The sequence below is a fragment of the Eupeodes corollae genome, chromosome 1 (genome assembly GCF_945859685.1).
Source record: "Eupeodes corollae chromosome 1, idEupCoro1.1, whole genome shotgun sequence".
NCBI lineage: Eukaryota > Metazoa > Arthropoda > Insecta > Diptera > Syrphidae > Eupeodes > Eupeodes corollae.
In genome coordinates this window covers 266,319,684-266,331,810 of record NC_079147.1, presented here as the reverse complement: position 1 = coordinate 266,331,810, position 12,127 = coordinate 266,319,684, and positions in this window count along the sequence as shown.

Genomic DNA, 12,127 nt, shown 5'->3' with positions numbered 1-12,127 from the left:
AAAAAAACTTCTTATTTCAAATCAAAGAAAATCAACACCGTTTGACTTTCCTACTCAATTTTAATACATTTTGTAAGTTTTAGGGAACACACAAAAAATACTCTTCAATATTTTAATCCAATTTGCAATATAAAATACATATGTATTCTCAATTAAATATCACCAAAAAATATTAATTTCTAAAGTCAGAATTTTTAAACTTGTTTTCTCATTCAACTTCAAGCCCACATTCATAACTCAAATTCTGATATTTTTAAAATAGTGAGTTCCATTCAGCTCAGTCTGATAGCTTTCATTTTATACCTGAACATCACGTATTGTGTTGCCTTGAAGTCATCAGCTTTTGCAATTGACATAGGGTAACTCATATTTGAAAGTTAACTAAACGTTGAATGCAACTTCAAGAATGTGAAATGCTTTGGTCAACTCAATCTCCCTCCAATTTTGATGTTCAGAACTTTAAGACCAATGTGGACCGGTATTTCCTCTTAAATCCTTTCCTATTTTCCAAATGCTCGTACTGTGTTTAAATATAAACATATAAATGATACTAATAACCCCTTGAGTGCCTGTAAATTATATATGTATACAAAAAGACCACATTAAATCTCTTTGCACAGCTGCCAAGTTAGCGAGTTGAAAATAAATTTAAAACAAATTATTTTGGTTATTTCAATACTAATCAGAAAATTGAGGCAACATGAAACTCCATTAAAAAAATGGAAAAATTCAGATTCATAATGGACTCATATCTTCGAGATTCAAAAAAAGAATATTCTATACTCCAGAAATGATTGGGAGCTCCATCGATCCTGAAAAAAGAGGATTGTTGAACTTAAATTAAATATCAACATCCAACATAAAAGCGAAATTATAACCAAAATATATTTTATTAACTTTCCATAGGAAGTTATTGTAATGGGTCCAATTTGTCAAATTGAAAATTTTGACATTTCTCGACGTTTCAAGGTCCCGTACGTACGTACGTCCGTACGTTCGCGACGTTTTTTCGTCGTCCATAGCTCAAGAACCAGAAGAGATATCGATTTCAAATAAATTTTGTTATACAGATAATAAGGCAGAAAGATGCAGAAAGGGCTCTCAAGGAAATTGCGTGGGTGATTTCTTTTACCATAGCAGTTTGAAAAAAGGTGAACATTTTAATTTAATTAACGCTAGAGACTTGATGTAATTTTATATAATAATAAAACAATTTTGTGCAACAAAAAATGATGTTTTTGACATATGATAAAATTTTGAAAAAAATCGAATTAACAATTTTGTTTATAAAAAATAAAAACCTAAAAAAAATTAATAAAAAATGGTAAAAATTGATTTTCGACTCAAATATCTTTTCATATCTTTGAGATATTGGCTTTAATTAACTTTTATCTTTCAAAAAATATTGTTTTCAACATTCAGTAAAATTTTGAAAAAAATCGAATTCACAGTTTTTTTACAAAAAATTAAAAACCGAAAAAAAATTAGCAAAAGTAGGTAAAATATGATTTTCAACTCAAATATGTTTTCAAAAATTTGAGATATGAGCTTCTTTGTAAATTTTAATTATAAGAAATATTGTTTTCAACACTAGGACAAATTCTGAGAAAAATCGAATTGACAGTTTTTTTTACAAAAAGTAAGGAACCTAAAAAAAATGTATAAAAGTTGGTAAAAATTGGTTTTCGACTCAAATAGCTTTTCAAAAATTAAAAATATTGACTTCAAATTTATTTTATTTTACAGAAAACATCGTTTTCAATATTCAGTATTTTTTATATAAAAATCCAACAGTCCCTTTTTTCATAAAAAATAAAATCTACAAAAAATAGTACGCAAATTTGGTAAAAATTGATACGAGTTCATTTAGACAAATTTTTAAGCAAGACAAATCGACAGACGGAATGGAAAGTTATCAGTGTGGGTCGCATCCCAGCCTCTTTTTCCATTTAAAATGATCCTATTTTTAATGCTACAAGATTATTGACTTTAAATATATAGTGAATAATATACCAAAAGCCGAGAACTCTTATCTCAAAAAATTGCGTTTTAATAAATAAATAGTGTATCTCATACCTTATGGCGTTAGCTCTTTTAAAGGGTGCCATTCTTCGTAGCATTCCCGATTTGATCTTGAATACTGACTGAGGACACGTTTTGAAAATTTTACACGTTTTTTTTTATAAAATAAAAATTAAATTGGGTGGCTCAACATTCCGTTGTGAACCAGGGTCAAGTGACTTACAACTCGCAACCATTCCTGTGTGCGAGTACTGTTGTCAGGAATGGAAGGGACCTACAATTTTAGGCCGAATCCGACAGGCAAATTTGAGAAAGCACTTTTTCATGACAAGAATTACTCTTGAAGGCATTGTCAATTCCTCGCAAGAGGTACTGGCAGGGATTGAACCCAAGACCCCTTGCATGACAGTCCAACGCACTAACCATCATGCCACGGGCACTTTTTTTTTAATAAAATGGTTAAATACATCGAAAAAAAAGATCCAATTCTGTTCTGCAAGGAAAAAGATAATCTCAAAAATGTTTGGATTTTAGACCATCCGTAGAGTGTCACATATAAAAGCAATATTTAAATAATTTTGTCACCTTTGAAAGAACCATATGATGAGAAATAGGTCGTTCTTTATTTGAAATTTATAGTAATTCAAAAAAAGAATCACATATTTTCACCTCTTAAAAACCATTAGGTCATAAATCAATTAAAATTTCACCATTTTGTCAATATTAAACTCAATACTGCGTTTTGATTAACATAAAAATATCATTTCCTGATCTTGCATCGGATAAGATTTAAGAAAAACAGATAAAACATAAGAGGTTATAAAACCAACACTAAAACGCCTAAATTAATTTCATTTTAATTAATTTCTTATGTTGATTATAAGAACAGAAGAACAACACATATCATATTTTACTCGTATATATACAGCGGAACAAAGCACCATCAATATTTTCCAAAAGTCAAGGTTTTACGGTACCGATACCGATACTGATACCTACCTAATGTAAAATGAACCATTTCCTAGAGAGATCTCATAAACTAAAAACTTCTTGAATTTGAAGTTCGAGATGAAAACAAAAGCGCCTTATGACTAAGGTATTTCTATCCCACTGAGCGGCTAAGTATCTAGTTTCCCAACCAAACCAACGAACTAACATCTCAGAACATTAACTTGGTTTTAGTCCAATGCATTATTGTGGTAAAGAATACAAAAAATAAAACAATTATTTATTTATGATGCTATACAATATACATTCAAGTCGCTAAAGGGGTTTCGATTAGCACCCAACTTTATCCACCACCAGCTCAGAAGCAGCACCAGCAGCAGCAGCGATAGCAGCAACGGGTCAAACGTAATGTCTATTAATAAACATTAGCTAGAGCTGTGTGTTATATTGTTTTCACCTTTTGAATTTTAATTATTTCGATTTCTAAATTGGACTTGGAATTGGAATTGGAATCCACTATATCCACACTTAGACTTTAGACTTCAGACTCACAGCTCTCAGCATTTTTTCTATGTCTATGAACATTGGTTCTGAATAAAGTTATGTAAATTAACATTAATCCATATTGCTTATGATGGAGAAGAAGATTTTCAAAACTGAGGAAAAAATATTAAATTTAAAATTTTTTGTTTATTAATAACGCTATAAAAAATACGCCCAGTTTTATGGAGAAAATTCATCTTGAAAAAATGTAGATTTAGTCTGATATACCTTCGGGGCTGAATAAGAATTATTATTTTAATTTCTTATTTTTATTGTTTAATTTTTAGGTTTTCTAGTTTATGACCGAAAAAATAGGGAGCTCAAAAACTAGTTAATTAGAAACACAAGCCCATTTAAATCAATGTAAGCTTTTTTGTGAAGTTATTGAAACAGGGAGAAATATGAATAACTGGACATAGATTAAAGTCAACCTTTAACTATTAAAAGAACCAGTAGCCATATCGTAGATTTTTAAAGTCGTGCTTCCTTATTCTCATGTTTAACCTGTTTTTTGGGGGCCATGCAAGATGTTTTTTCTTATTCCTATAAATTAAGTATCACTTGGGTGATGGACTATCATGTCATCCCCAGTCATTTTTCGGAAATTGACAAATACTTGATAAATCCTTCAATAAATATTGGCAATCCTACCACAGAAATAACATAAATCTTTAACAATAAACGTTTCAAATAAGACCTGTTGTTGAATCGGCTAAGTTGATAGTTGAGTGTGGATTTGTTGAGAGTCGTTTTGACAATTACTCTCTAGACATTTGTTATTAAATAAAAGAGACAGATTTCGTCAAAATCACTATTCTTTACGTGCTAACCAAAAAAAAAATGCATGAAGAGTATGGCACCGTCCGGATAGATGAATTGATAAGACCATCATTTTCTTACGCCTTAATTGGTTTGGACCTTAAAATTAATCAAACCTCTTGCAAAACAACATTTCTAGAAAAAGAAGTCATAGCTTTCATATCACTAACAGGACCTCCAAAGGCTTCTGGTTGCAGACCCAACCTTCTCGTACACTTTTTCTTTCAAGAATTTGACAAAAGAATTACTTCTATCTTGAAAAAGTTAATCCCAAATAACAATTTCAACACATTGTAAATATATTTCTTTCATATCCCGAAATCATGATTGAGCACTTCATTTCATAAAACAGAGGCGTTTATTAAATTTAAAGTTATGTCACATAATTTTTGGGTTCCTGGAAATTGCAATTCTTTTTATAAAGAAAAATGGCTCATTTTTGTATATTGTTGAATAAAAAGAATCATATTATAAGAAAACATTATTGTAAAAACAATGCAGTTGCGTGACGTCTTCTTAGTAAGAATTCAAAATTTTTACATATTTCGAATTTGTTTTCTGGCTTTTTCTAGATTCGTATCTGGAAGCATTTTCAACATTTTTTGCTTACTTTTCAAAACCATCATCTTCTTCTTCTAATTTACATACTTACTTAAGGTGGCACTACAGTCCGGGGCGGACCTGGGCCTCAACCAACAAGCGTCTCCAGCCAGCTCGGTCCCTAGCTAGCTGTCTCCAGTTTCGCACGCCAAGTTGGTTGAGGTCCTCTCCCACATGCGTGCGCCACCTGAGTCGCGGTCTTCCTCTACTGCGCCGTCCCTCGGGATTGGATTCGAAGACCTTCCGGGCTAGAGCGTTGATGTCCATCCCTGTACATGACCTAGCCATCTAAGCCGTTCGACTTTAATTCTGCTAACTAGGTCAGTGTCGCTGTACAGCCCGTACAGTTCGTCGTTATATCTTCTCCTCCATTCTCCATCTATGCGTACGGGACCAAAAATCACTCGAAGAATTTTTCTCTCGGAGCATCGGTCCAGGCCAGGGTCCAGGCCTCAGCGCCATAAATGAGAACCGGGATGATGAGTGTCTTATAGATGGTGATTTTACATGCTCGAGAGAGGACTTTACTCCTCAATTGCCTTCTAAGTCCAAAGAAGCAGCTATTTGCAAGAGTTGTTCTTCGTTTGATCTCAGCGCTGGTGCCGTTGTCTGCATTAATAGCAGTGCCTAGGTAGACAAAGTTCTTAACTACCTCAAAGTTATAGCTGTCCATGGTGACGTTTTGTCCAAGACGTCGTTGTTCAGTGTCCTTTTTTGATGACAGCATATACTTGGTCTTGCCCTCATTGACCACTAAACCCATCTTCTTCGCTTCCATCGCAATGCTCAAAAACGCTCCACTGACATCACGCTTTGGTCTTCCAATTATGTCAATATCATCTGCGTATCCGAGTAATTGGATGGATCTTTGGAAGATTGTGCCTCTAGTGTTGACGGTTGAGTTTTGCACAATTCTTTCCAGAACGATGTTGAAGAAGTCGCATGACAGTGCATCGCCTTGTCTAAAACCTTTTTTGACATCAAATGCATCGGTAAGATCTTTTCCGACCTTGATAGAGCAGCGTGCATTTTCCATCGTCATTCTGCACAAACGGATAAGTTTGACAGGGATGCCAAAACTAGACATTGCTCGGTAGAGCTCTTCCCTCTAGATGCTGTCATACGCGACTTTAAAATCGATAAAGAGATGGTGGGTATCGATTTGAAGTTCCTGGGTTTTTTCCAAGATCTGCCGTAGTGTAAATATTTGGTCGATAGTGGACTTTCCTGGTCTGGAGCCACACTGATAAGGACCAATCAGGTTATTGACGAATGGCTTCAGACGTTCACATAATACGGCAGAGAGAATCTTATACGCAATGTTAAGGAGACTGATGCCTCTGTAGTTGGCGCAGTTTAGAGGGTCTCCTTTCTTATGTATCGGGCACACTATGCTGAGATTCCACTCATCGGGCATGCTGTCTTCCGACCAAATTTTGCAGATGAGTTGGTGCATGCTCCGTACCAAGTCATCGCCTGCTGCTTTGAATAGTTCGGCAGCAATGCCGTCAGCTCCAGCAGCTTTGTTTGACTTAAGATTAGATATATTCACTTCGTCAAGGTCGGGTAGGCGGAATTTTTGATCTGCGTCGCCGAGGTTGAGTGGTTCCATCTCCCTTACAGCGGAATTCGGTTCGTCATTGCCGTTATATAATTTGGAGAAGTGATCTTTCCATATTCTCAGCATGGACTGCGGTTCTACTACGATGTTCCCCTGATCGTCTTTACAGGCTTCGGTTCGTGTCTGGTACCCTTGGGAGGTTTTTTTTTACCTTTTGGTAAAATTTACGAACCTCATTCCTGTTGTTACATCCCTCTATATCCTCGATCGCGCGCTTCTCATGCCTCTCTCCTCTTCTGCTCGTAGAGCTCGCGAGCAGCTCTAGTCCTTTTGTGCAGCGCCGTTTTGTATGCCTCTTGTTTAGCTGCGTGAGCTAACCGGCATTCGTCGTCAAACCAGGGGTTTCGCTGTGGTATCCGTGTGAAACCTAGCACTTCAGAGGTGGCATCTCTGATGGCTGCAAGGCAATGTTGCCACTGGTTTTCAATGCTTAATGCAGGCGAAGCATAGGACTCCTTAAGAGGTTATTAGAGACTCGATCGGAAAAGGATATGGCAGTCTCTTGCGATTGTAGCCGTCTAACGTCGAATCTTCTCACAGTACTTCCTTGTTTTGGCTTGGATCGGGATATCCGTAGCCGTACCTTGGCTACAACGAGGTAGTGGTCCAAGTCAATGTTGGCCTCTCGGAATGTTCTGATATCCTGGATACTGGTGAAGTGTCGTGCGTCGATCGCAATGTGGTCAATCTGGTTGACCGTCGATTGATCAGGAGATTTTCATGTCGCCTTGTGGATATTGAGATGCGTGAACTGCGTACTAGCTACCAGAACCTCTCGCCCCGCAGCGAAATCGACCAGCCTGAATCCGTTGTCGGAGGTGGTGTCGTCTAGGCTGTATCTCCCGATTATGCCACCAAAGATGTCTTCTCTTCCTAGCTTGGTATTAAAATATCCTAAGACAATTTTAATGTCATAGCGAGGGCATCGCAGTCTTTTAGTTTGCGTTTGCCCGGTTCATCCCATCGCACTTCTTGGATGGCTGTAATATCTGCCTTGCAGCAGTTTAGGGCTTCCGCTAATTGTTCGGCTGCACGTGGTCTGTTAAGGGACCTAACATTCCACGTACATATACGAAGTTCGTTGTCCTTATTTCGTTTGCGTGGGTTGTCAACAGTGAATCCGTCCGTATCCGAGGCCTATTGGTGCTTCGAAACTCAGGAAGTCACCCCGACGGCACAACCCCCAACCTGGAGGGCCAGATCCTTAGTATAACTCCAAGGAAGGGGAGCCGGATAAAACCGATCATTATAGGCCTGGGCTCCGAATAAGTCGAAGAAGCCCTATAAGGTGTTCACTAAGTAGTTCAACCTTACTGGAACTGTAGACTCCACCGTTGATTCCATCTCGAGAATTCGTCCGCTGCCGCCTGTGTAATTAGAGGTGCCTTAGTGGAAACACCTCTCCACCCCTCTCTCGGTTGCTGCCCCCAACACCTTTCCACTGGGGTTGGAACCCAATCTCCAGTTGAGGTACTAGGCACCCGATGTGAGAGTGAGAGTAGGAGTTGATAGACAGAGGTGGGTTTTGAGAAAAACCTGTGGACGCTTGTGTGCTTTTGAATGCACATGTCTACCATTTGAACATCTTCTAATTTAGATCAGAAAATAATTTCTTTTCGGGCGTTTCTTACAAAAACAAAATTCTGGCTCAATTTCTGGAAGCTTCATTTTTGTATTTGACAATATAACACATTGTGTTATCCTTTCTGAGATTTTGAACAATGTCTTTCCCCTTTATCTTATGGAATTAACATTCCATAAGGTATTGTGGTCCTATTTTTCAAATTTAAAATTTTGACTTTTGAAGACGTTTTATGTTTTAAGTCCCGTAAAACTAATGATTTTTATAGATAAAAGTTCTATGTGCCCTTAAGCGAGTTTTTAATAACTGGATTAGTGACCATCGATGATCAAATGATAGACAGGTGCGTGCATTCAAAAGGACCAAGCGTTTAAAAAATCCACCACTGTTAACTAACTCCTTCTCTTACTTGTAAATCAACTGGAGATGCGGTTTCAATCTCCTTTCATCCGAATGGAAGCAGAGCAAACCCCTAAATTTAATCAATCCCTGGTTTGATGAGGAATGTCGGCAGGCAAATGAAGCGAAAAACAGGCACGCAAACCGGAGCCACATAGAAAGACGGGAGTTGCTCACAAGCTCCGTAAGCAGAAAAAAGCGAGAAACAACGAATTTTCAGAAGAAAAAAGACTGAGCACGAGAAGCGTTGAAAGGTTCAAATGTAGAAATGAACCTCGAAAGTTTTATGAGCAGTTGAAATGACATTCACAAAGACGAAAGTGGAGACGTCATAGCAGAACCGCAATCAATGCTAAGGTTATGGAAGGACCACTTCTGCAGCTTGTATAACGGGGACGACGAACCAAATTTCGCTATCAGGTAGGACGATCCGTTTAATATAGAAGAGGAAAGCCATAACAATCTCGTTTTTCCGACTTAGACGAAGTAAAGATTACCGTATCTAATCTGAAGTCTAACAAAGCAGCTGATATAGATGGCTTAAATGCCGAGCTTTTCAAAGCAGTTTGTGATATTTTTTGTCTGATACTGACAAAGGAGACCCTACAAACTGCACCAGCTTTAGAAGAGTCATCGCTTACAAAATCTTCTCTGCCGTAATATGGAACATATAAGGCAAATCGTCAACAACCTGATAGTTTCTTATCATTGTGATTTATGATCAGGAATGTCCACAGGCAATATTCACATTACGACGGATCACTTCATTAATTTCAAAGCCATATCAATAGCGATGAGCTATATTAAGCAATGTCTAGTTTGGGCAATCCTGCTTAACTCGAACGTTTGTGCAGGATGGCCATGAAGAACTTGCGCTGCTCCATAAAGGTTGGAAATAACTAAACCGAACCTTTTGATTTCAAAAAAAAACTTAAGGTGATGCGTGTCATGCAATTTTCTCAACATCGTCCTTGAAATAATAGTGCAGCTCCCAAGGCAACACTAGAGGCACTATCTTTCAAAAGTTTGTCCAATTACTGGCATATACTAGGAAATTGACACAATCGGAAGTACTCAGCGTGATGTCAATGAGGCTTTTGCAAGTAAAGAGGTACATTTCTTAAAAAATGGGTTAAGCTGTTTATGAGGGCAAAACAGAATACACGTAAGCATGAAGAAAGGACAACATCGACGTCTTGGTTACCATCAAAAGACGTTACTTTAAGGTAATGAAGGACTTTGTCTGCCTAGGCTCCACAATGAACAAAGAAAACAACACCTGGCTTAGATCGAACGAATAATTACTCTTGCTAACCACTGTTTCTTTGGGCTAATAAAGTAAAATGGAAACCAATAATTCGGAACGAAAAGTCTTCGAATAAACTGGGAATTAAACTTACTTAGCTTGAAATGCGGAACTGAAGACATCTACCTATTGACCAAGCTGAATGGATAGTTTTGCTAAGTGAAGCCCTAGTTCACACAGAAATGAAGTGCCATCAAGTAAATAAATCAATAAATTTGAAGTTAAGTGTAAAAACTTTTCAGATCACATGCATATTGTTGTGGAATTCTTATGTGAATCTTCACCAAAAGAAATAAATCTTCACCTGCTACCTCGTCTTTCTTGGAAAAATGAACATCGTAATTTGGACAATTTCTTTTCTAAAAACGAGTTGATTACAGAACTCACAGAAACACTTTCAAATCAACTTTCAGAATATACTCGAAGTTCAGCATCAAACAAAACTATAAGTCAGAACACTTCCGATAAACAAAAGTGTGGTTCAATAAGGACTGCTGGAAAGAAAGGACAAAATCTTATGCTCTTCTGCGAGCCATGCGAACCTCTAACAATCACCGACTAAACATTTGGTACATCGAAGCTAACAAATATTACAAAAACATTTTTCTTCAAAAGAAAATTGAATTTGAAAATCTACAAGCAATTGGGTCAAACAAGATTTCTGGAAAATCGAGAGGGAGATCAATGGGATGAAATAAAAAATAGGCGTAGGCGTATCTGCTGAAGATCTTTCTGCTCAATTCAGGCTCCTTCTTTACAACAATTCTAATTTAATGTTCTCCTCCGCTGAACCATTCACTGTTGATGACACATTAGAAGCTGATATATCAATAGATGATAGTGATCTTAAATACGAAGGATGGAAAAGCTCCAGGTGAAGACGGGATTCCATATGAGTTTTTAAAAATGCTACTCCTACAATCTTTAGCAATCTTCAAAATCTGTTCAATAAAGTTTTCTTCAGAGCTGAAATCCACTCTTCTTTTAAAAAGTCTTTAAAATTTCCTATTCACAAAAAGGGCACTGTGAAAAATTAGAGATTAATTTCTTAATGAATGTAATAGCGAAAAGATTCTGTGCCGATCTTGTAGAGGGAGCATGAGAAGCGCGCAATCGAGGAGATAGAGGGATGTCACAACAGGAATGAGGTTCGTAACTTTTACCAAAAGGTAAAAAAAAACCTCCCAAGGGTACCAGACACGAACCGAAGCCTGTAAAGACGATCAGGGGAACATCGTAGTAGAACCGCAGTCCATGCTGAGAATATGGAAAGATCACTTCTCCAAATTATATAACGGCAATGACGAACCGAATTCCGCTGTAAGGGAGATGGAACCACTCAACCTCGGCGACGCAGATCAAAAATTCCGCCTACCCGACCTTGACGAAGTGAATATATCTAATCTTAAGTCAAACAAAGCTGCTGGAGCTGACGGCATTGCTGCCGAACTATTCAAAGCAGCAGCCGATGACTTGGTACGGAGCATGCACCAACTCATCTGCAAAATATGGTCGGAAGAAAGCATGCCCGATGAGTGGAACCTCAGCATAGTGTGCCCGATACATAAGAAAGGAGACCCTCTAAACTGCGCCAACTACAGAGGCATCAGTCTCCTTAACATTGCGTATAAGATCCTCTCTGCCGTATTATGTGAAAGTCTGAAGGCGTTCGTCAACAACCTGATTGGTCCTTATCAGTGTGGCTTCAGACCAGGAAAGTAAACTATCGACCAAATATTCACACTACGGTAGATCATGTAAAAAAACAGGAACTTCAAATCGATACCGAACAACTCGTTATCGATTTTAAAGCCGCGTATAACAGCATCCATAGGGAAGAGCTCTACCGAGCAATGTCTAGTTTTGGCATCCCTGTCAAACTTATCCGTTTGTGCAGAATGACGATGGAGAATGCATGCTGCTCTATTAAGGTCGGAAAAGATCTTACCGATACATTTGATGTCAAAAAAGGTTTTAGACAAGGCGATGCACTGTCATGCGACTTCTTTAACATCGTTCTGGAAAGAATTGTGCAAAACTCAACTGTCAACACCAGAGGCACAATCTTCCAAAGATCCATCCAATTACTCGGATACGCAGATGATATTGACATAATTTGAAGATCAAAGCGTGATGTCAGTGAAGCGTTTTTGAGCATTGCGACGGAAGCGAAGAAGATGGGTTTAGTGGTCAATGAGGGCAAGACCAAGTTTATGCTATCATAAAAAAAGGACACTGAACGACGACGTCTTGGACAAAACGTTACCATGGACAGCTATAACTTTGA